The sequence below is a fragment of the Theropithecus gelada genome, chromosome 11 (genome assembly GCF_003255815.1).
Source record: "Theropithecus gelada isolate Dixy chromosome 11, Tgel_1.0, whole genome shotgun sequence".
Classification (NCBI taxonomy): Eukaryota; Metazoa; Chordata; class Mammalia; order Primates; family Cercopithecidae; genus Theropithecus; species Theropithecus gelada.
The window spans coordinates 26,826,977-26,848,447 of NC_037679.1; positions in this window are offsets into that span (position 1 = coordinate 26,826,977).

Consider the following 21,471-nt stretch of genomic DNA (forward strand, 5'->3'; position numbering starts at 1 on the left):
CCTTAATATGTTATTAATGTTCTGTAATAATCAATTCTCAGTCTCTGAAGGATGATGTTAATGATTTGAAATATCTGAGGGCCCGAAAGATAAAATAAATACACAATGGGAAAACCCCAAGTTTTGAGGGCTGTGAAGCCAAGTCCCATCGTTGGTTATACAAATGAATTATAGTTAGGGGAAGAAAAGCTGACGCATGTGTTAGCTGAGGTTTCATGGGGCAACAGGGCACAATGGTTCATTCCATAATTAAACTAATTTTCTCCACATTCAATTCACAAAACAATACATGGTTGTAACATATTACATACCAAAGATGAACAGTAGTCAAGTAAAACATGATAGGATTTTCATAGATCAAAGGATCCACTAGTGAATTACAGCAAAATATTCTAATTTTTCTAGCTGATACAGACTCAGGCTTGGTCAATGAGCCCATTATCTTTCCTTTTTGCTGAGTTGTAACAGAGTAGTTTAGTAAAGAAGGAATGAAGCCTAGCCTGAGTTCCATAGCTACTGAGCTGTATGCCAAGGCAATCTTTATCTCAGTGCCCTCATCTTTAAAATGGAAGGGTAGATAAATAGCCTTCAAAATCCTTTTAATGTTTTGTTTTTGGTCTATTTCTTTTCAAACATTTTATACTTAGTCCAAATCCTTACCAATTCATTTTAATTATTAATCTTATAAATAAATGAATGATCCTCAGAATGCAAGGGAGAACATAACATAGACCAAAAGTGGGTATTTATCAAACTCTTATGCCTACTTATGCTGCCTGTCTAGGATGTCTCAGTTTTAGGAGACAGAGGAATATTATCTTGAGAAAGCTCCAAGTGGTCCCCAATATACACATACCTACTTCCGTTTACAATTACTATACTAAGTCAGCAATTTCTTTCCGTTCGAGGCTTGAGATTCATTTGAATCTCAAATTGAATCACCAAATACATCATAATTGCATAAGAATTATCATTCATACTACCATTAGTTAATTAATTTTGCCTTTACTGAAATATTCTGAGGCAGGATGTTTGGAAGTGTTTTATTGACTACTTTTTCTTGAGATCTAATTCATTCAACATTTTCCTATGGAGTAAACTACAGGCAAAACTAATTAATTATTATTAATAATAATGATATAATAATAATAGACATTTATTGAGTACATACCAAGCAACATTCATTTTACTAAGTTTTTAAAATGGATTATCTCATTCAGTCCTCTCAAAAATGCTTTGAGGTAGGTGCTAACATGTCCATGTTTTAAAATGGAAAAGCTGAGATATAGATTTAAAAGCTTGCCCAAAGTTATACAGATGTAAAGTGGCTGAGCTGGGATTTGAATTCAGGCCTGCCTGACAGCTAAATCTGTTGTCACTATTACTATTGCTTCTATAATCACTATTTACATTAATTTAGTGTCTACTATCTTCTATGTGCCAGGCAAGTATTAAGTGACTTATATTCATTATCTCACATTGCACCACAATCCCATAAGGGAGTTTATTATTCTTACAGACTTGCAAGGCAGAAGAATTTGAAGTATTTGGATTATTGTATGCTATAAGTAGGTTTCTTTCATACATTTATGAAATTGGTGCCTTGCTACATGTATACATATGAATGTCAGCCATCACAGAAAATGGCAGCTCAGGATTAATGCTGTAGAATGGCCCTGTCTACTGAAGGCCAAATGTATGAGAATGAATCTATTCCATGTAGACAAATGAAATGTTTGTATAAACCTTCTAACTGATTATTTGTAATCAGAGCCAGGAAAGAGAGAGTGGTTTATGACCCAGAACTAATGAGGCTTGAAATATTTTTTCAACAGTTAAAAAAAATATAGTGATATTCTTTACTTTAAAAAGTTAATATTCTTGTTAAGGAAACAGTAGGATCACTTTTAAAATAATTATAATATTAATATTATTAGGTTTTAACTTTTATATTTTCTGATTTTCTACATAAAAGTACTCCTATATAATCTTTTTTTTTTTTTTTTTTTTTTTTGATACGGAGTCTGGCTCTGTCGCCCAGGCTGGAGTGCAGTGGCCGGATCTCAACTCACTGCAAGCTCCGCCTCCCGGGTTTACGCCATTCTCCTGCCTCAGCCTCCCAAGTAGCTGAGACTACAGGCACCTGCCACATCACCCGGCTAGTTTTTTTTGTATTTTTTTTGAGTAGAGACGGGGTTTCACCGTGTTAGCCAGGATGGTCTCGATATCCTGACCTCGTGATCCGCCCATCTCGGCCTCCCAAAGTGCTGGGATTACAGGCTTGAGCCACCGTGCCCGGCCAAAAGTACTCCTATATAATCTTATTATTTTTATAGAGGTAACAACTATTTCAATTCTGCTTAACAGATTTCTAGCCAATACAGGGTGATAGACGAGAGTCTGGTCTCAGAGAATCACTGTGGATTAAGACTCAGTCTCTGGTCTGGAGGAGTTTACCCCAGAACCCTCTGTCCATTTCTAAACACTTCCCGTCTGGGGCCAAGATTCCTCTATCTCCAGTCACCTTGCATGCCGACTGGCTGCATAACAACTATTTTAAACTTTGTCTTTGGAAGGAGTTTCACCTTCATTTAGTGGAAAGAGATAATATATACTTTGTTTTCCTCTGGCTTTGATATGTATCTTCCATCGTTAGAATTCCTATTAATGTTTTAGGTTCTGCTTCGCCAGAGTGAAAACAAGGGCCTGTTTTCAAGCAGGTTAAGACCTAAAGATACACTAAGCATTGAAAAGAATTCTTTTCTTTAAAACCTCTCAAAAATGAAGCAACGTGAGGGCTGGGAAACAACAGGCACACAAGGGACTTGATAATGATCTTGAAATTTGTGAAGGGTTATTGTACAAATGAGGATTTGGAAGCAGTGATATTTTTCAACTGATTGTCCAACCAATAGTAAGCAAAACATTCAAAACAAAAAGTAAAAGGCCTTTTATTTCAGAATTCCAGAATTTGTAAAATTATCAGGCTCAGGAAATTTGAAAGATGCTGATACCTAAAGGAAGCTGAGACACAACTTTGAAAAACATTTCACTATGTACATACGGCTTTTTGGAGAAATGGAACCAACCCATTTCTGAGGTCCTTCTATGGCCAGTCTGTGCAAGGTACACAAACACTCCAAGATGTTTTCTTATGGCCTGTATTTTAAAGAGAAAACAGAGACTCAAAGATGTGAACTTGTCCAAGGTCATGCAACTAGTGAGTGGCAGAATAGGAATTCAAACCCAGCTCTGACTCCAAAGCCTGCACTCTTTCCATTAGATCATCCTACATCCTTTTTTGGGATGGTTTAGCTGCCAACTAGGGATAAAATAAATGGTCTTTTGAAATTCTTTCCGTTGCCTTGGTTCTGTTCTCCCTTATTTGATCCCAATATTGGCCTTAACACTGTTTAGCAATTTGTTATACTGAGAACATGGGTTAGGAAACAATACAATTTGATGAGTTTAATGTAAAGTTTTTCAAATTTAAGTTCTCACTCTTACTGGGTCATAAAATCTCAGTGAGAAGCACCTCAGAGTTCATCCAGTACAAGTCAAGTCCAGCGTGTAATTCAATCGGTCTCTCTCTCTCTTTCTTCTGTCTTTCAGCAAATATTTATTTAGTAGCACTATGCGTTAAGTAGTGTAGATACAGCAGTGAGCAACACAGACCAGCCCCTGCTATCATGAAGCCTTTTCCTTGTAGCCGCTGCTCTCTTCTGCATTTTATAGCTGCTCATTCAGTGGAGTAGGATAGACTCCGGGTTAAAAAGGAAAGAGAAAAGGCCAAACCATTTCAAAGACTCTCTTTAACAGAACGTATTAAGAACCCCCTGCTGAACGGTTGACATCTAAGGCAGTAATTGGGTACATAAAATTCGATCTTAGTGCTTTGCCCTTAGTCTGTGGTCTTATTAGCGAGTTTAAATGCATTTTCCCCATGTGGCTTAAAGATTGTTAAAGATCTAGAAATACTTTTGGACTCATCTGAGCAGACAGGAAGACAGATGGACTTAGAGAGTAATGGTTGGCAAGAACATGCTGTTAGTAGCTTGATTTGAAGGTGGTTCTGAGAAGGATCTTAGAGATTTCAGTGGGTGTCTGAGACAGGATTTACTTAGAAAGGGAAAAAGTAAGTGACTGTAGAGAAAGCCCAGGGAGTATGACATCACTGCAGGAGCAGAGTGGGAAGGCGGGGAAGAAAAGTGTGAAATAACACCTACCAAAACATACACCAGAAGACAGGCGAAGCCCCCATGCAAGAATGCCACTTGTTGACTAAAGCACCCTGTGCATTTTGTTACTTTGCCTCTGTGTAGATCTGTCTTATTTTGCCTTGTGTGTGGTTAGTGATACACTGATCTCTCTCCCTCCACAAGAATGAAAGTGAGTCAGAGCGGGGAACCATGGCTTAGTCATTTTGGAATACCCCCGTACCTTGCTAAGTGTCTCTTATACAGAGTAGGCGGCCCAATAGGATAGAGGATCTAGAACTTTTTCATTGGGTAAAAGGCCTATGCTTGCAATAGTTTTTGAATAATAAATGAAGTTAGGGAGAAAAAAGAAGCAGAAACATGTCCTGTTCCAAGCAAGCTCAGAGGGAAGAAAATAGAGCAGTTCAGAGGTGTTTATATTCTTGCAGAAGTCACTAGCTAAAATTAAAGAGCATCAAAAGATAAAAGCAAGGGGCCATTTGCCTTGTTTTATTATAAGCAAAATCCTGATTTGTGGGGTTCTTTGCATAACCTGCTTCCCGAGGCTTAACCAGCCTGGAGTTATAAACAGTAACAAAACAGACTTTGCTTTAGTTTGCCCCCAGTTTCCCCTACAAGAATTTCAGTTGCCTTTGAATGTCTCCCTAATTGTTCTGGGAAGCCCAGGAGTTATTTCACTTGTATTCTCATCTTGGCTACCATCTGCCAGGAGCCAATTTCTTATCTTGCTCAGCGGCTGAGAGGTTGCCAAGAAGCCAACAAGAGGCTTCTGATAAGTGCACACAGGCATTGGGCATCCATTTTCAGTGTGCATTAATGCCCATTGTTCTCCCTTCCTCCATTGCAGAAGTAGGCACATATGATGACTTCTCAGTCTACCATTTCTTTCTGTACTACAGTGTGCTCCAGCGCTTCTTGGTGAAAGACAGTATTGTTACATGGTCAAGAGTGTGGGTTTTAACTTCAGAGAGATGTGCATAGAAGCCTGGATCTGTCACGTTTGAGCTATATGTCCACAGGCAAGTCGCACATCCCTTTTAAGCCTTAATTGGAGAAAATAATGACCATATCATTGGGTCACTGTGATGATTGGATTAGATAATGTATGCAAAATGTTTACTAATTAGAAGAGCTCAGTAAATGTTAATTATTTGTATTACTGCCATGAGTTACCTAGGTTACACAAAAGCACTTCTTTGTGCTCTCAATATCTAAAGATTTTTTGTAAAAGCAGCTCTTAAAATTTTTTTAAAACGTTTTTTTTTTGACTGGGCACAGTGGCTCACGCCTGTAATCCCAGCACTTTGGGAGGCCGAGGCGGGTGGATCACGAGGTCAGGAGATCGAGACCATCCTGGCTAACACGGTGAAACCCCGTCTCTACTAAAAATGCAAAAAAATTAGCCAGGCGTGGTGGTGGGAGCCTGTAGTCCCAGCTACTCAGGAGGCTGAGGCAGGAGAATGGCGTGAACCCGGGAGGCAGAGCTTGCAGTGAACCGAGATGGCGCCACTGCACTCCAGCCTGGGTGACAGAGTGAGACTCGTCTCAAAAGAAAAAAAAAAAAACATTTTTTTTTTTTTTTTAATGGAAATGAGGTCTTCTTATGTTGCTCAGGCTGGTCTTAAAGTCTTGGCCTCAAGTGATCCTCCTGCCTTGACCTCCCAAAGTGCTAGGATTACAGGTGTGAGCCCTCCTCCAAGGAACTAAATGGGTTTCTGAGTGATAATGTTATTGTCCAAATGATCCTCTCCTCCAACCCTATCCCACTGTCTTCAAATGTACTACCCTCAACTCTGTTCTTATAATGAGCTATTTCCTAGAGAGATCTTGAGTACTTCATGCCAACAGAGCTCAGAAGGGTCCCCTACAATGACTCTCCAGATGGGGCCAGGCGTGTTTGAATCATAGTATGAACACAGCTAAGACCTTTAATGTCTAGGGAAAGATTTGGCAATGGCTAGATGTTAGGTGAAAATGTTGAGAAGTTAATGTAAAATAACGAAAAAGGAAGAGAACATTCAAGTCTCCCAGAAAAGCAAGCCAAGACTTCATCATAGAGCATACTTTCTGGAAGTCAAAGGTTATATTTTAATTTACATTTTCCTGCAGAAAATTAGTACATACAAGCAAAAAACCAAACGAATATGGTTTTTTTGCATTCTGAGTAATATTCTTCAAAAAAATGCTGGCAGAAAAGCTGGGACGTGTTTTATGCCTTGGTCGGAAATGCACATCATGATTCACCAGACACAATTCAATTCAATTTGAAATTATCCCCTCTTTTATGCCCTTCAATGGGAGAAAAAAATGAATCTACTCAGTAATGAATGCATAGTCCATTATAGTTATTGTGTTCTTGAAAAAAGAAATAACATGACAGCTTTATTCACTCCATGTGGCAAACCAAATTGCATCAAGTAAAGTGCAAATAAGACAAACACTAAAATTGAATTTTTCCTTCCTCTTGTACCTAGAGGCATATGCTATGGCGGGAATGCATAAGTTAAAATGGCAATAATAATAATAACAGTGGAAAACCAAATGCAAATATTAAACTCAGTTAGAAAACCGATTCCAAGGGGCAGCAATTTTCATGCTCCATCTGCTTGGAGAAAATTTCTTGTTAATCAAGTCTATAAAAGAGTGTGGGTGTTGGATTCTGTTCTCTGTTAAAGCCATACAAATTTTCGTACAGTAATGCACCTTATCTGTTGAATCTGCTTTATTTTATTTTATTTTATTTTATTTTATTTATTTATTTTTTCTTTGAGACGGAGTCTCGCTCTATCGCCCAGGCTGGAGTGCAGTGGCCGGATCTCAGCTCACTGCAAGCTCCGCTTCCCGGGTTCACGCCATTCTCCTGCCTCAGCCTCCCGAGTAGCTGGGACTACAGGCGCCCGCCACCTCGCCCGGCTAGTTTTTTATATATTTTTTTAGGAGAGACGGGGTTTCACCGTGTTAGCCAGGATGGTCTCGGTCTCCTGACCTCGTGATCCGCCCGTCTCGGCCTCCCAAAGTGCTGGGATTACAGGCTTGAGCCACCGCGCCTGGCCGAATCTGCTTTATTTATTTAAGTTCCAAAGACCCCCAGGAAGTTTGCTAACTAATGCCCCCGGGAAACTGGTCAGATGAATGCATGCTACTAGGTACTATGGCAAACACTAATGGAGAAATGAATCAACTATTTCTTTCATTATTTTCTAATAAATTAGAAAATTTGACTTTTTAATTTAGATGTCAACTGAGGACTATTCCTTATCACTATGCTGGCGAGGCCCAGTGAATATATTCATGGTAGAAAACCAGCTCACCAAATTCCAGTAATTTGCTTTAAGTATCCTTTCTGAAAGATCCTGTGCATGCTTAGATAATAAAAAATTCTCATGGGACTTTCTTTTCCTTGGTCTTGAAAACACGTCTATTAAGACTAGTTCTGTTTTATTTCTGTTGCTTTTATGTTGCCAGGCTTAATGGAACATGTGACTTAGATTAATATGCAATTTGTCAGAAAGCAAAAGGAGTATAGAAGCTAAGATTTTTCCTATGTTTTATTGTTGTTTCTATTTGTTTTTAAATCATGATGGAGAGCACAGGCTTTGGATTCAGATGGACGCCCTTCTGTTTAAAATCCAGCTCTGCCAAGAGCTAGTTCTGTAACCTTGGACAAGTTATTTAACCTCTTTAAACCTCGACAACCTATTCTGTAAAATAGGTGCAAGAGTTTCTTTCTCACGAGACTGTAAAGATAAAATTCACCTTAGTAAAGTAGCTGGCTCATAGTGAGTACTATACGAATGATAGCTATTAGCATTATTATTAAGCACATTAATTTATGATTATGTATTCAATATTTTGTGGGGGGGAATTGATTAATTCTAGGTATAACCAAATAGATAAATCTAAACAGAACAGTCATTGTTAAGGAAAAAAGCTCTTGCTAAGAGTGACTATTTTAGTACAATGCTTGGGACATGCACATAATCAGGCAATGAACTGCCTCTATAACAAAGGACCTCAAGAAGCTGGTTTCACACAGAGCAATCTAACTTTATGCCACCGAAGGTTAGAATGCACCTACGTGCTCATCACAAACTTACATGAAATAACAAACCAAATAAATATCTACTTTGTGCCTTTTATGTGTCAGGCATTGTGCTAAGCACGTCACATATCTAATGACCCTATGATGTCTTCTCCCCATTTTACAGATAAAATCACTAAGCCTCAGAGATAATAAACAACTTGACTAAAGTTTCATAGCTATAATAGTGGAGTGGGAATAGTGATTTAAGCTGGGCTTGTATTTTCCATTAGACAATATTTTGCTTTTCTTTATTTTATTTTTGAGATGGAGTCTCGCTCTGTCGCCCAGGCTGGAGTGCAGTGGCGCAATCTCAGCTCACTGCAAGCTCCGCCTCCCGGGTTCAGCCATTCTCCTGCCTCAGCCTCCCGAGTAGCTGGGACTACGGGCGCCCGCCACCTTGTCCGGCTAATTTTTTGTATTTTTAGTAGATACGGGGTTTCACCGTGTTAGCCAGGATGGTCTCTATCTCCTGACCTCCTGATCCACCCTTCGGCCTCCAAAAGTGCTGGGATTACAGGCGTGAGCCACCGCGCGCAGCCCATATTTTGCTTTTCTTAATGGGCAAGGTAAATTACTCCACCTAAAGCAAAAGAGAGGTGCAGGAGGTGAATTTTCTTTAAGAACAAGGAGCGTGCGTGGGGGCAGGAGGTGGGCGCTGATTCTGAGTATGCCTGCGGCTCCAAGTGTTCCCTGACCCACATCCATAGACTCAGGCCGCGGGCCACAATATGAGACTGAGGGAACTCCAGGAGTTTTTTGGGTCACAGTGCAGGAGAGGCAGATGGAAGGTGGTTGGAGACCTAGACCCTAGAACCACTCTGCCTAGGTTTGTCTTCCCAGCTTTCCTGTGGACATATTCGCTGACCTTGCATAGGTTACTTTAACTTGTCCTAGCCTCCAATGTTTTCATCTGGAAAGTGGGAGTAAAATTCTACCTGCCTCTCAGACTGTTATGATTATTAACTGAGTTAATACATACAAAGTGCTTAAAGGAGAGCCTGGCATCTAATAAGTTCTCAAAAAATGTTATCTGGCACTGTTCTATGATGTATCAAGATTATGACAGATAGCAATTTGACCTTGCTAAGTTTTGTCTGGTATCCTTGCATTTCCTTGCCTTTCTCTGCATTGTCATTGGCATTTTCTGCCCTCAGGGATGTCACAGCTAAGGAGCCAATAGCAGTAGGGCCTCCAGGGCCTCTGGAGCACAAGCCTCCTCCTTTCCCCTCCTTCTCCAAAGCAAGATCATGTTCCTCTTGGAGTAGGGCAAGGAGAAGAACGGGAAGGAAGCAGGAGAGGCAGATGCCAGTGTGTGTCACTCAACAAGGGAGCAGCCTCTTTCCCTTAACTCTTAGCCAGATCCCCCAGGAGGAGAGAAGAGTGGACAAAACAATCTAGATCAGTCTGGGGAATCTGGGAATAGAGGGCTTCTGTGCTCATTCAGAGATGGAGAAACAAGCAGGAGTCAAGAGACTTGCCTGAATGGCCAGGTCATCCATAGTAGGATTTCCCCCACACTCACCATGGGGCCAGTGATGAGGAAGAGCAGGAACCATCCTCAGATCTCTGAGGCTCTAGAGTGGTGTGCAGGTATATGCAGAGAGCTAGGTCTGAAAGGTCTTTAGGGTGGGAGTCAGGGGAGATGCATCTGCTGACTTCGTTGATGACTGAGGACCCCAGAGGGGCCAAAGTACATTATTGTTGAGGAGACAAGGACTTAGCACCGCCTCCTCCCACCACCAGACAATGTAGTGTGCAATCCCTTGGAAACGTATATGTAACTTGGGAAGTGGGAAGGGGGCTCTAAATTCACCGAGTTTCTATCACCACTCAAAATAGGTGCGTAAAGTAGAACTTAAGTGAACTTGTAAGTCAAGAGAATTACATTGACTGCTTACTTGAGCGAAGTGTTACCCAAGGAAACTGCAGCTATGGTGCTGATAAAAGATGCTGTCATGAGCAGGCACCAGCATTTTGAGTGTGTACACTGGCAGGTATCAGTGGCACGACACATGAGATTTTGTTTTGTGTTTGCTTATAGGATATACTGAAACTTTATCAAATGGGAACTCTGTGCTAGGCACTGTGCTAACTTTTCAAATGGGATTATCTCATTTCATTATCACAATCACACTGTGGGATAAATACTATTATTATCCTCAATTTACTGAAGCTAAAATCAAGGCCTAGATAGATCAAGGTTAAGCTTCTAGTATGTGGTGGGACTGGGATTTGAGTCCAGCCATTCTGTTGCCAGAGCCTGTGCAGTTAAGTGCTGTGACATCCCACCTGGCTCAGACAATTCTCAAAGGCAGACTCTCTGGCAGACATTGGCATTGGCAGTAACAGGAGAACTCACCAAGGGGCATGTGCAGCAGAGGTGGAATGCGAGGCTACCTCTTGGAGCCAACATGACAAACTTGCAGGTTGCACCAATTAAGTATTTAGGAGGAATTCAAAAGATAGCTGGAGTTCCGCTGAAGAGGGCCAAACCAGAAAAACAGTTATTTTGTCACTGCCATTGTAGTCTTATTTTTGTGTCTGAGCTGGTGTGGGTTAGAAAACAGAGGGTATACAATCAGCATCTCCACTTATTACAAAGAAGGTGAATGGATGGCCCTTGGAAGAAGGTTCTGCTAAATGATCTTTCAGCATCTAGTGTTGCTGATGAGATGTCTGATTCCAATCTGGTTCTCATTAGTTTCTTGTTAACATAATTATTCTCACTGGGTTTTTATTTTAGGATCTTTTCTTACTTCCTTCTATTCTAAAATTCCCTAATGATGTCAGCAATGTGAACTTCTTTCTCTCTAGAGACCATTTCAATCAGATTCATTAAATCTGTTTTCAGGCATGGGACATCTTTTTTCATCTAATCCTTGGCAACACATATGCCATCCATTCTGACTTCTTTCTTTTTAGAACCCATTAGTTGCACATGGAATCCTTATGAATTAGCCCTCTAAGGATTTTGATTTTTTTCCTTTCTTAATTTTCCTCTTGTTGTCATTATGCTTTATATCCTGGGAAATCTTGATTTTAACTTTTAGCATATTTTTATTATTGGTACATAAAAAGTATTCATATTTGTTGAAGTCTGTATGATATTTTGACACATGCATACAATGTGTAATGATAAAATCAATGTATTTAGGATATCCATCACCTCAAACATTTATCATTTCTTTGTGTTGGGAATATTTCAAATGTTCTCTTCTAGCTAGTTTGAAATACAAAATAAATTATTGCTAACAAGCCACCCTACTTTGCTATTGAACCCTAGAATTTATTCCTTCTCTCTAACTGTATGTTTCTATTCATTAACCAGCCTCTCCTCATCTTCCTCACTGCCACCCTTCTCAACCTCTGGTAACCAGTATTTTAATTTCTACCTTCATGAGATACACTTTTTAACCTCCCACATCTGAGACAGAACATGCAATATCTGCCTTTCTGTTCCTGGCTTATTTCACTTAACATTATAACTTCCAGTTCCATCCATGTAATAAGATTTCATTCTTTTTTGTGGCTGAATAGTATTCAAGTGGGTATTTACATCACATTTTCTGTGTCCATTCATCCATCAATGAACACTTAGATTGATTCTGTATCTTTTCTACTATGAATAGCACTGCAGTAAACATGGGGATACAGATATCCCTTTGCTATGCTGCTATCCTTTCCTTTAGATAAATACTGAGTAGTGGGATTGTTGGATTGTATGGCATTCTATGTTTAGGTTTTTGAGAAATCTCCATATTGTTTTTTATAATGGCTGTACTAATTTACATTCCCACCAACAGTGTAAAAGAGTTACCTTTTCTCCATATTCTCACCAGCATTTGTTATAATAGCCATTCAAACTGGGGTGAAGTGACATCACACTGTGATTTTGAATTGCATTTTTCTGATGATTAGTGATGTTGAGCATTTTTTTCATGTACCTGTTGACCATTTATGTGTCATCTTTTGAAAAATGTCTATTCAGATCCTTTTCCCACTTGTAATGGGATTATTGGGCTCTTTGCTATTGAGTTGAGTTCCTTGTATATTCTAGATATTAATCCCTTGTTGGATTCAGCGTTTGCAAGCATTTTCTCCTATTTAACAGGTTGTCTCTTCAATCTATTGATTCTTTTCCTTTCCTGTGCAGAAGCTTTTTAAGTTTAAGATAGTCCAATTTGTCTATTTTTGCTTTTGTTGCCTATGCTTTTGAGGTCTCGGCCATAACATCTTTGCCCTGAACGATGTTCTAAAGCATTTCCCCTTTGTTTTCTTCTAGTAGTTTTATAGTTTTGGGTCTTATAAATCTTCAATCCATTTCTAGTTGATTTTTGTTTATAGTGAGAGATATTGGTCTAGTTTCATTCTTCTGCATATGGATATTCAGTTTTTTCATCACCATTTATTGAAGGGAGTGTCCCGTTCCAATGTTTGTTCTTGGCACCTTTGTCAAAAATCAGTTGACTCTAAATATATACATTTATTTCTGGATTGTCTATTCTGTTTCGTTGGTCTATGTCTCTGTTTTTATGCCAACACTATGCTCCTTTGGATACTATAGCTTTGTAGTATATTTTGAAACCAAGTAATGTGATTACCAGCTTTGCTCTTTCTGCTCGGTATTGCTTTGGCTATTCAGCGTCTTTTGTGGTTCAGTACAAATTTTAGAATTATTTTTTTCTCTCCATTTCTGTGAAAAATGTCATTGGTATTTTGATAGGGATTGCATTAAATCTGCATATTGTTTTGGGCAGTATGGTCATTATAACAATATTAATTCTTCCAATACATGAACATCAGATATCTTTCAACTTGTCTGTGTCCCCTTCAATTTCTTTCATCAGTGTTTTGTGGTTTTCACTGTAGAGGTCTTTCATATTCCTGATTAAATTTATTCCTACGTATTTTTATTTAGAGCTATTTTAAGTTGGGTTGCCTTTTTGATTTCTTTTTCAGCTAGTTCATTATTGGTGTATACAAAGGAGAAATGCTACTGATTTCTGTGTGTTGATTTTGTATCCTGCAACTTTACTGAATTTCTTTATCAGTTCTAAGAGTATTTTTGGTGGAGTCTTTAGGTTATTTGATACATAAGATCATGCCATCTGCAAAGAGTGACCATTTGACTTCCCCTTTTCCAATTCGAATCCCCTTTATTTCATTCTCTCGCCTAATTGCCCTGGCTAGGACTTCTAGTACTATGTTGAATAAGAGTTGTGAAAGCAGCATCTGTGTTTTGTTCCAGTTCTTAGAGGAAAGGCTTTCAGCTTTTACCCATTCAGTATAATGTTAGCTGTGGGTTTGTCATATATGGCCTTTATTATAGTGAGGTATGTTTTCTCTATGTCTAATTGGTTGGAAGTTTTTATCATCAAAAGATGTCGAATCTTATCAATTGCTTTTCACATCTGTTGACATAATCATCTGGATTTTGTCCTTCATTCTGTTGATGTGATGTATTACATTTATTGATTTGTGATGTGGAACTATCCTTGCATCCCTGGGATAAATCTCACTGGATTATGTTGTATTACCTTTTTGATGTGTTGTTGGATTTGATCTGCTGGTATTTTGTTCTGGATTTTGCTTCTGTGTTTGTCAGGAATCTTACTCTGTAGTTTTTCCTTTTGGTGTGTTCTTGTCTGGTTTTGATATCAGGGTTATGCTGGCCTCATATAATGAGTTGGGAAGAATTTTATCCTCTTCAATTTTCAAAAGATTTTGAGAATAATTGATGTTAATTCTTCTTTGTAAGTCTGATAGAATTTAGCAGTCAAACCATCCAGTCCTGGGCTTTTTTGTTGTTGTTGTTGTTTTCATTTTTTATTACTGATTCAATATCTTTACTCATTATGAGTCTGTTTAGGTTTACTGTATCTTCCTGATTCAATCTGGGCAAATTGTATGTGTACAGGAATTTATTCATTTCTAGGTTTTCCAATTTGTTAGCACATATTCGTAATAGTCTCTAATGATCCTTTATATTTCTGTGGTGTCAGTAGTAACATCTCCTTTTTGTTTCTGATTATATTTATATGGGTCTTCTCTCTTTTATTCTTGGTTAATCTAGCAGTTTATCAGCTTTGTTTATCCTTTCAAAGAATCAACTTTTCATTTTGTTAATCCTTTGCATTTTCTAAGTCTCTATTTCATTTAGTTCTGCTCTGATCTTATTTCTTTCCTTCTATTAATTTTGAATTTGGTTTCTTTTTGCTCTTTTTAGTTCCTCAAGGTTAGCCATTAGGTTGTTTATTTGAAATCTTTCCAATTTTTTTATGTAGGCATTTATTCCTATAAACTTCCCTCTTAGCACTGCTTTTGCTGTATCCCACAAGTTTTCGTATGTTATATTTAGATTTTCATTTGTTTCTAGAAATTTTTCATTCTTCTTAATTGACACAGTTGCTTTATTTTCATGTATTTATACAGTTTCTAAAGTTCCTCTTGCTGTTGATTTCTAGTTTTATTCTACTGTGGTCTGAAAAGATACTTGACATAATTTCAATTTTTAAAAAATTTTGAGACTTGTTTTGTGGCCAAATATATGATCTAACCTGGAGAATGTTCCAAATGCTGATGAGAAGAATGTGTATTCTGCAGTTGTTTGATAAAATGTTCTATAAACGTCTGTTAGGTCAATTTGGTCTATAATGCAGATTAAGCCTGATATTTCCATGTTGATTTTCTGTCTAGATGATCTAATGCTGAAGGTGGAGGATTAAATACCTCAACTATTATTGTATTGAGATTGATCTCTGCCTTTAGTTTTTACAATATTTGATATATATGTCTGTGTACTCTGGCACTGGTGCATATTGTTATTAATATATTCTCTTGATGAATTGATCCCTTCATCATTGTATAATGGCATTGTCTCTTTTTATGTTTTATTGACTTGAAGTCTATTTTGTCTAAGTATCACTACTTCAACATGCTTTTGGTTTCTATTTTCATGGAAATTTTTTTCTACCCCTTTACTTTTAATATATGTGTGTCTTTACAGGTAAAATGAGTTTTCTGTAGGCAGTTGCATCCTGGGTTTTCAAATTATTATTATTTCAGCCAGTCTGTATCTTTTAATTGGAGAATTTAAACCATTTACATTCACATTTGTTATTAATAGCTGAGGATGTACTCTTGTCATTTTGTTAATTGTTTTCTGATCATTTTATATATCTTTTAATATATCATCCCATTCTCTCCTGGCCTATATGGTTTCTTCTGAGAAATCTGCTGAATAGCCTTATAGAGATTCCCTCATATATGACTTGACACTTTTCTTTCACTGGTTTTAAATATTCATTTTGTCTCTGCCTTTCGACAGTTTGACTATAATGTTATTAGAGATCTTTTTGAGTTTAATCTTTGTTGGGACTTTTGAGCTTCCTATATGTGGATGTCTACATCTTTTGCAAGACTCGAGAAGTTTTTAGCTATTATTTCATTAAATAGATTTTCTCTGCCTTTCCTCATCTCTTCTCCTACTAGAACTCCCAAAATTCAAACATTTGGTCTCTTTATGGTGTCACATATATCATGTAAGCTTCTTTTTTAGTCTTTTTTGTCTGATTGAATTATTTCAAAAGCCCTATCTTCAGAAATTCAGAAAATATTTCTTCTGCTTAATCTAGTCTATTGTTAAAACTCTTCATTATATTTTTTATTTCACTAATTCTTCAGTTGCAGAACTCATTTTTATCATATCTATCTTTTTGTTGAATTTCTTATTCAGATCATAAATTGTTTTTCTGATATTTTTTATATTTTTTATCTGTGTTCTCCTGTATCTCACTGATTTTTTTTTTTTTTTTTTTTTTTGAGATGGAGTCTTGCTCTGTTGCCCAGGCTGGAGTGTAGTGGCGCATCTTGGCTCACTGCAAGCTCCACTTCCTGGGTTCACGCCATTCTCCTGCCTCAGCCTCCCGAGTAGCTGGGACTACAGGCGCCCACCACCATGCCCAGCTAATTTTTTCTTTTTTTTTTCTTTTTTTTTTTTCAGTAGAGATGGGGCTTCACCATGTTAGCCAGGATGGTCTTGATCTCCTGACCTTATGATCCGCCCGCCTCGGCCTCCCAAAGTGCTGGGATTACAGGTGTGAGCCACCGTGCCTGGCCTGAATTTCTTAAATGTTGTCACTTTGAATTCTTTTGCAAGAAATTCATAGATTTTCTTTTCTTTGGGATCTATTGCTGAAGAATTATTGTGTTCCTTTGGTGATGTCATTTACTTGCTTTTTTAATGTTTCTTTTGTCCTTACATTCATATCTGCACATCTAGTGTAACAGTTGCTTTTTCCAATTGTATGGATTGGCTTCTGTAGAGAAAGACTTTTTTTCACAGTAGATATATCTATAGTGTTGGTTGAGTAGGGTGCTTTGGCTTTGATTCTGGGTGGCCGCAGTTATGGAGTCTCCATATGATATCTTCAGCAGTAATCAGTGTTAGTGGAGTCTCTGATTTCCTCAGTGGCTTAGGTTGTGGTTATTAGTGGAGGCTGTGGTGAGGCTATGCTGAGGACGGGGATGCCAGGTGTGTTTGTTTTGGGGAAGCAGTGGTGGTGGCAGTGGGCTGGGCCTGCTAAATCCATGTGCCCTCAGCCTGTGTATGCAGGTGCCAGTGATGTTGGGTCTGGGCCTCAGGGGTCCAGGTGGCGTGCCCAGTTACCAATGATGGCAGCAGCAGGCCAGGTGAGTGGGTCCTTAGGTCCCTGAGTGGTGTGTTTTGCATCAGCAGTGGCAGTAGAGGTGATAGATCAACTCTGGGGTTTCTGAGCAGCATATGCAGGCACCAGTCACGGTGATGGCAGGCTGGGTCCCTGGATGTTGTGTGAATTCACTGGTGGTGGTGGGCAGGGCTGGCCTATCCTCAGATCCCTAAACAGCACATGCGGACAGTGGTTGTGGGTGGGGTGGACCCATCTTCAGGCTCCCAAAAGGCATTGGCAGCTTCCAGTGGTCATGGGCAAGGTGGGTCAAACCCTCCACCCTCAGACAATGCAAGCAGGTGCTGGTAGCGGTGGTGGTGCACGGGGCAGGCCTGTTCTCACATCCCTGCAGTGTGTGTGGGGGCCCTGGTTGTGATGGATGGAGCGGGTTAATCCCTAGGCCCCTGGACAGCGTCCATAGGCACTAGCAGTAGTGGACAGAGTAGATCTGTCATCAGACCCCCCAATGCTGCATGTGGGCACTGGTAGCGGTGGACAGGGAAGATCAATCCCCAGGCCCTTGGACTGAGCTCTTAGGCGTCGGTGGTGGTGAGTGGGGTAGGCCTGTTCTCAGGCCCCACAGTGGTGTGCAAGAGTGTTGGCTGCAGTGGGTGGCATACACCCCAGGACCCTGGATTGCACTCCTGGGTGCCAGCAGCAGGCATGGCAGGCCTGTCTTCAGGCCTGAGGATGGTACACGTGGGCACCAGCAGCAGTGGGTGGAGTGGACTTGTCCTTGGGTCCTGGGACGGTACACAGGCAGACTGGCCCCCAGGCTCCTTAAAGGCACATGGTGTGTGGCAACCCTCCTATTGGAGAAGTTGGGGTTGCTGTCAGTGGCAGCAATGCTAGATAGGCAGCCCTTGGGCCCTAGGGAGAGCGTGCTTTGGCTCCCTTTGTCCCAGGTTCAGCCTCCCTGTTGTATTGCACCACCCATTTCCCAGGGTAAGACACTGTGTGGCTAGATTGCTGGGAACCTGGCTGCACTGCTGGGTCCAGCTGGCATCGCAACACCGCAATCCTCTGGGTAGATGTAAGGGGATCTCAGCAGGACTTCAAGGATGTGAAGATGCAAGGGCTGTTGCGCTCCAGAGCAGGATGCAGTCTGGTGGGGGCTGGACTCTCAAAATAGCACTGTGCTACAGCTGGTTGGGTCTCGGGGTGTGTGTGGAACCCAGCATAAACCCCCTCTCTGGACCCATGCTGTCTCATGCACTCAGGGTATCTTTCTTTAGCACTCTCAGGATCCATGAGGGCCGAGGAGTGTCCTGTGGCCCGGATTGTAGGCATCCTCGATGTGAATATAGACTTTTAGGGATCTCTGACTTAATTTTTTCCTACCATGGGAAGTTCCCTCTCACTCTGAGCCCATCCTGGCCAGGTCAGCTGCTTTGCCTTTCCTTCTGTGTCTCAGTCTTAGAGATTCTGTCTTGTCCCTGCTGGGTTCACAATGTTCTATTTTAGACATGTGGTTATCTACTCCCTGTCTTCATCCTTCTTTGTGGAAGAGGCAAGTGCTAGGTACCCCTAATCAGCCACCCAGAAGCCCACCTCTAAGATTCTTTTGATGGTTTTGAATTTTCAGGTTTTTAATCTCAAAGAGCTCTTTTTTGTTATTGGTTTATTTTTGTAATAGCAGATGTATATAGGTATATTTTGTGGTGGATGCAGTATCGGTTGATATCTCTGAAAATTCTAAGTGGATTTTTAAATTCTTGATGTTGTTTTTTAGCTTCTCTTCTTCTCCCTGAATTATCTCCATTACCTCTGAGATCAGTTTTTGCTATTTGCTTGTCTTGAATTTTCTTTTACACATGCTGGTAAATTCTGCTTAATGATCCTTGGTTTCCTCTTTGCATTTACAACAATTGACTGCATAGTTGGGATGGGTTTACTTTTATATTAGTAGGTCTATTTCCTGATATACTTTCTCATTCCTTTAGTGGGAAGTCTGACTGGAAACCCCATGTAGTTGAGGGGGAGAGGTTCACGGACAGGACTGTTTTAGGATAAGTGAGCAGGGAGCCAGCAGTCAGGTACTAATCTCCCAAATTCCAGATTGAGGAAGCCTTTACTTTGAGATCCAATTTCCATACCATAATCCATAGATGTCCTCCTATGGTTTATTCAAGAGGTTTGTTCAGGAAATATTGATAACAATGATAAAAACTATTGCTATTGCTACTACTTATATAGTATCATGTGCTAGACCCTGTCTTAAGCACATCACATATGTAAATCATTTACTACTTACAAAAATCTTATGAGTTAGGTACTATTATTATCCTGCTTTCATGCACAGGGAAATGGAGACACAGAGAGGTTAAATAATCTGCCCAAAGTTACGCAGCTAGTAAATGGCAGAAGCAGACTTTGAACCGAGATAGCCTTGCTTCACTGTCCATTCTTTTAACCTCTAGGTTATGTTGCTGGGCTGATTGCCGTCTGTGAACAGATGTGGGGACAGAGGGTAAGTAAGACAAGTTTTCATATGCAGACCTTAGCTTCCACATACAGAACTGCTATCTGCTCCAGGTTTCTCTATTTTCTACTCACTCTGAGCTTGTGGTTGTTCCAGCTTTGCTACTGGTAAAGCTCCCACTTCATCACAGCCCCTCTTGTAGAAATTCTGTGCTACTTATCTTCCTAGAACCTTCCATCTGCTTCCTGTCATCCAGAAATTTGTTGACATTTCTCATTCACTAATGACCAATGGTCATCACACCCTTTACCAAATAACTTTTATTCTTTACTCTTTTTTTTGCTTCTATATTTCTATTTCGGTGGACTCTCAGGAAGCCCGGATCATAAATGTGTGCTCAGGCTACCATCTTGAAAAAACTTTGAAAGGAAATATATTTCTATGGATATTTTTGCTCTGTTGAAGTGATGTTGTGCAAAGAAGTATAGATTCAGTTGGTACCATTAATTTCCACTTATTTATTTTACACTTATATATAATTAAGGAAGATATACATTATGACCCTGGGTAAAGAATTTAATAAGCATGGGTTCCAAACAGATTATTCTGCATAATTTTCACTAGAATTTCAACTAGATATGTAATGGGCTGGAGAAAAAGTGTATTTAAGCTGAAATAACTTTCAATGTTCTGGGTGCTTTGGTGAAGCAATTCTTTAGGAAAATACGAGGGATGGTAGTCTGTACTTCAGAATTCAGTGACTTCCTAAGAAATCATCTGGGCCGGGCGCGGTGGCTCAAGCCTGTAATCCCAGCACTTTGGGAGGCCGAGACGGGCGGATCACAAGGTCAGGAGATCAAGACCATCCTGGCTAACACGGTGAAACCCCGTCTCTACTAAAAAATACAAAAAAACTAGCCGGGCGAGGTGGCGGGCGCCTGTAGTCCCAGCTGCTCGGGAGGCGGAGGCAGGAGAATGGCGTGAACCCGGGAGGCGGAGCTTGCAGTGAGCTGAGATCCGGCCACTGCACTCCAGCCCGGGCGACAGAGCGAGACTCCGTCTCAAAAAAAAAAAAAAAAAAAAAAAAAAAAAGAAATCATCTGAAGTGCTTTATGGGATGCTTATTCTATGTTTGCAAAACGCTCAATATCAAAGCAAAAGGGTTTATTTTTAGTTTTTCTTACAAAATGTTCAGTACTTTTCTTCTATGGCTACTGTAAGGATTAAATCACCTAATAAACATATATAAAAGCGTAAGGACTGGCACACTGTACGTACTTGGTAAATACGTGGTTGGCCCTTTGTGATATTTTAACTAGGATAAAACTCCATTGTGGAGTTATGGAATCAACCCAATCTGAAGCATGAATGTTAGAATCTGAAAATTTAATTTGATATGCAGAAGAGAATGCAATGTAGAGATGTAGTTAAACTCACAGACTATGGAGTCATATGAACCGAGGTTCGAGTCATAACTCTACCTCTTAGTTGTGTGTCTTATGACTCAGTTTCCTCATCTGTAAAATGGAGATTACAATAGTATCTACTTTGTGCAATTGTTAAAAGGATTAAATGGGACAATGTGTAAAGACTTCAATGCATTATAAAATGGATACAAAGTACTTAGCACATTATGCAACACAGAGTAAATGCTCAATAAATAGTATCTGCTATTATAATGATTGCAACACTCATACATTATGAGTACCTTTTACACCTACAAAATTGTTTCAAAAGCATGGAGCAGGAAGCTATTGGGTGGTAATGTTGTCTTTCCAGCACATTATGCTTTAGAGACTCATTTTCTCATCCAGTATTTGGTGGAACTGTAGTCTCTGGGGATGTTCTGAGACCAAAAAAAAAAAAAAAAAAAAAAAAAATTATGTTCAAATAAGAAAACAAACAAGGCTGGTCATGGTGGTCCACGCCTGTAATCTCAGCACTTTTGGAGGCCCAGGTGGGTAGATTGCTTGAGCCCAGGAGTTTGAGACAAGCCTGGGCAACATGGCGAAACTCTGCCTCTACTTAAAAAAAAAAAAA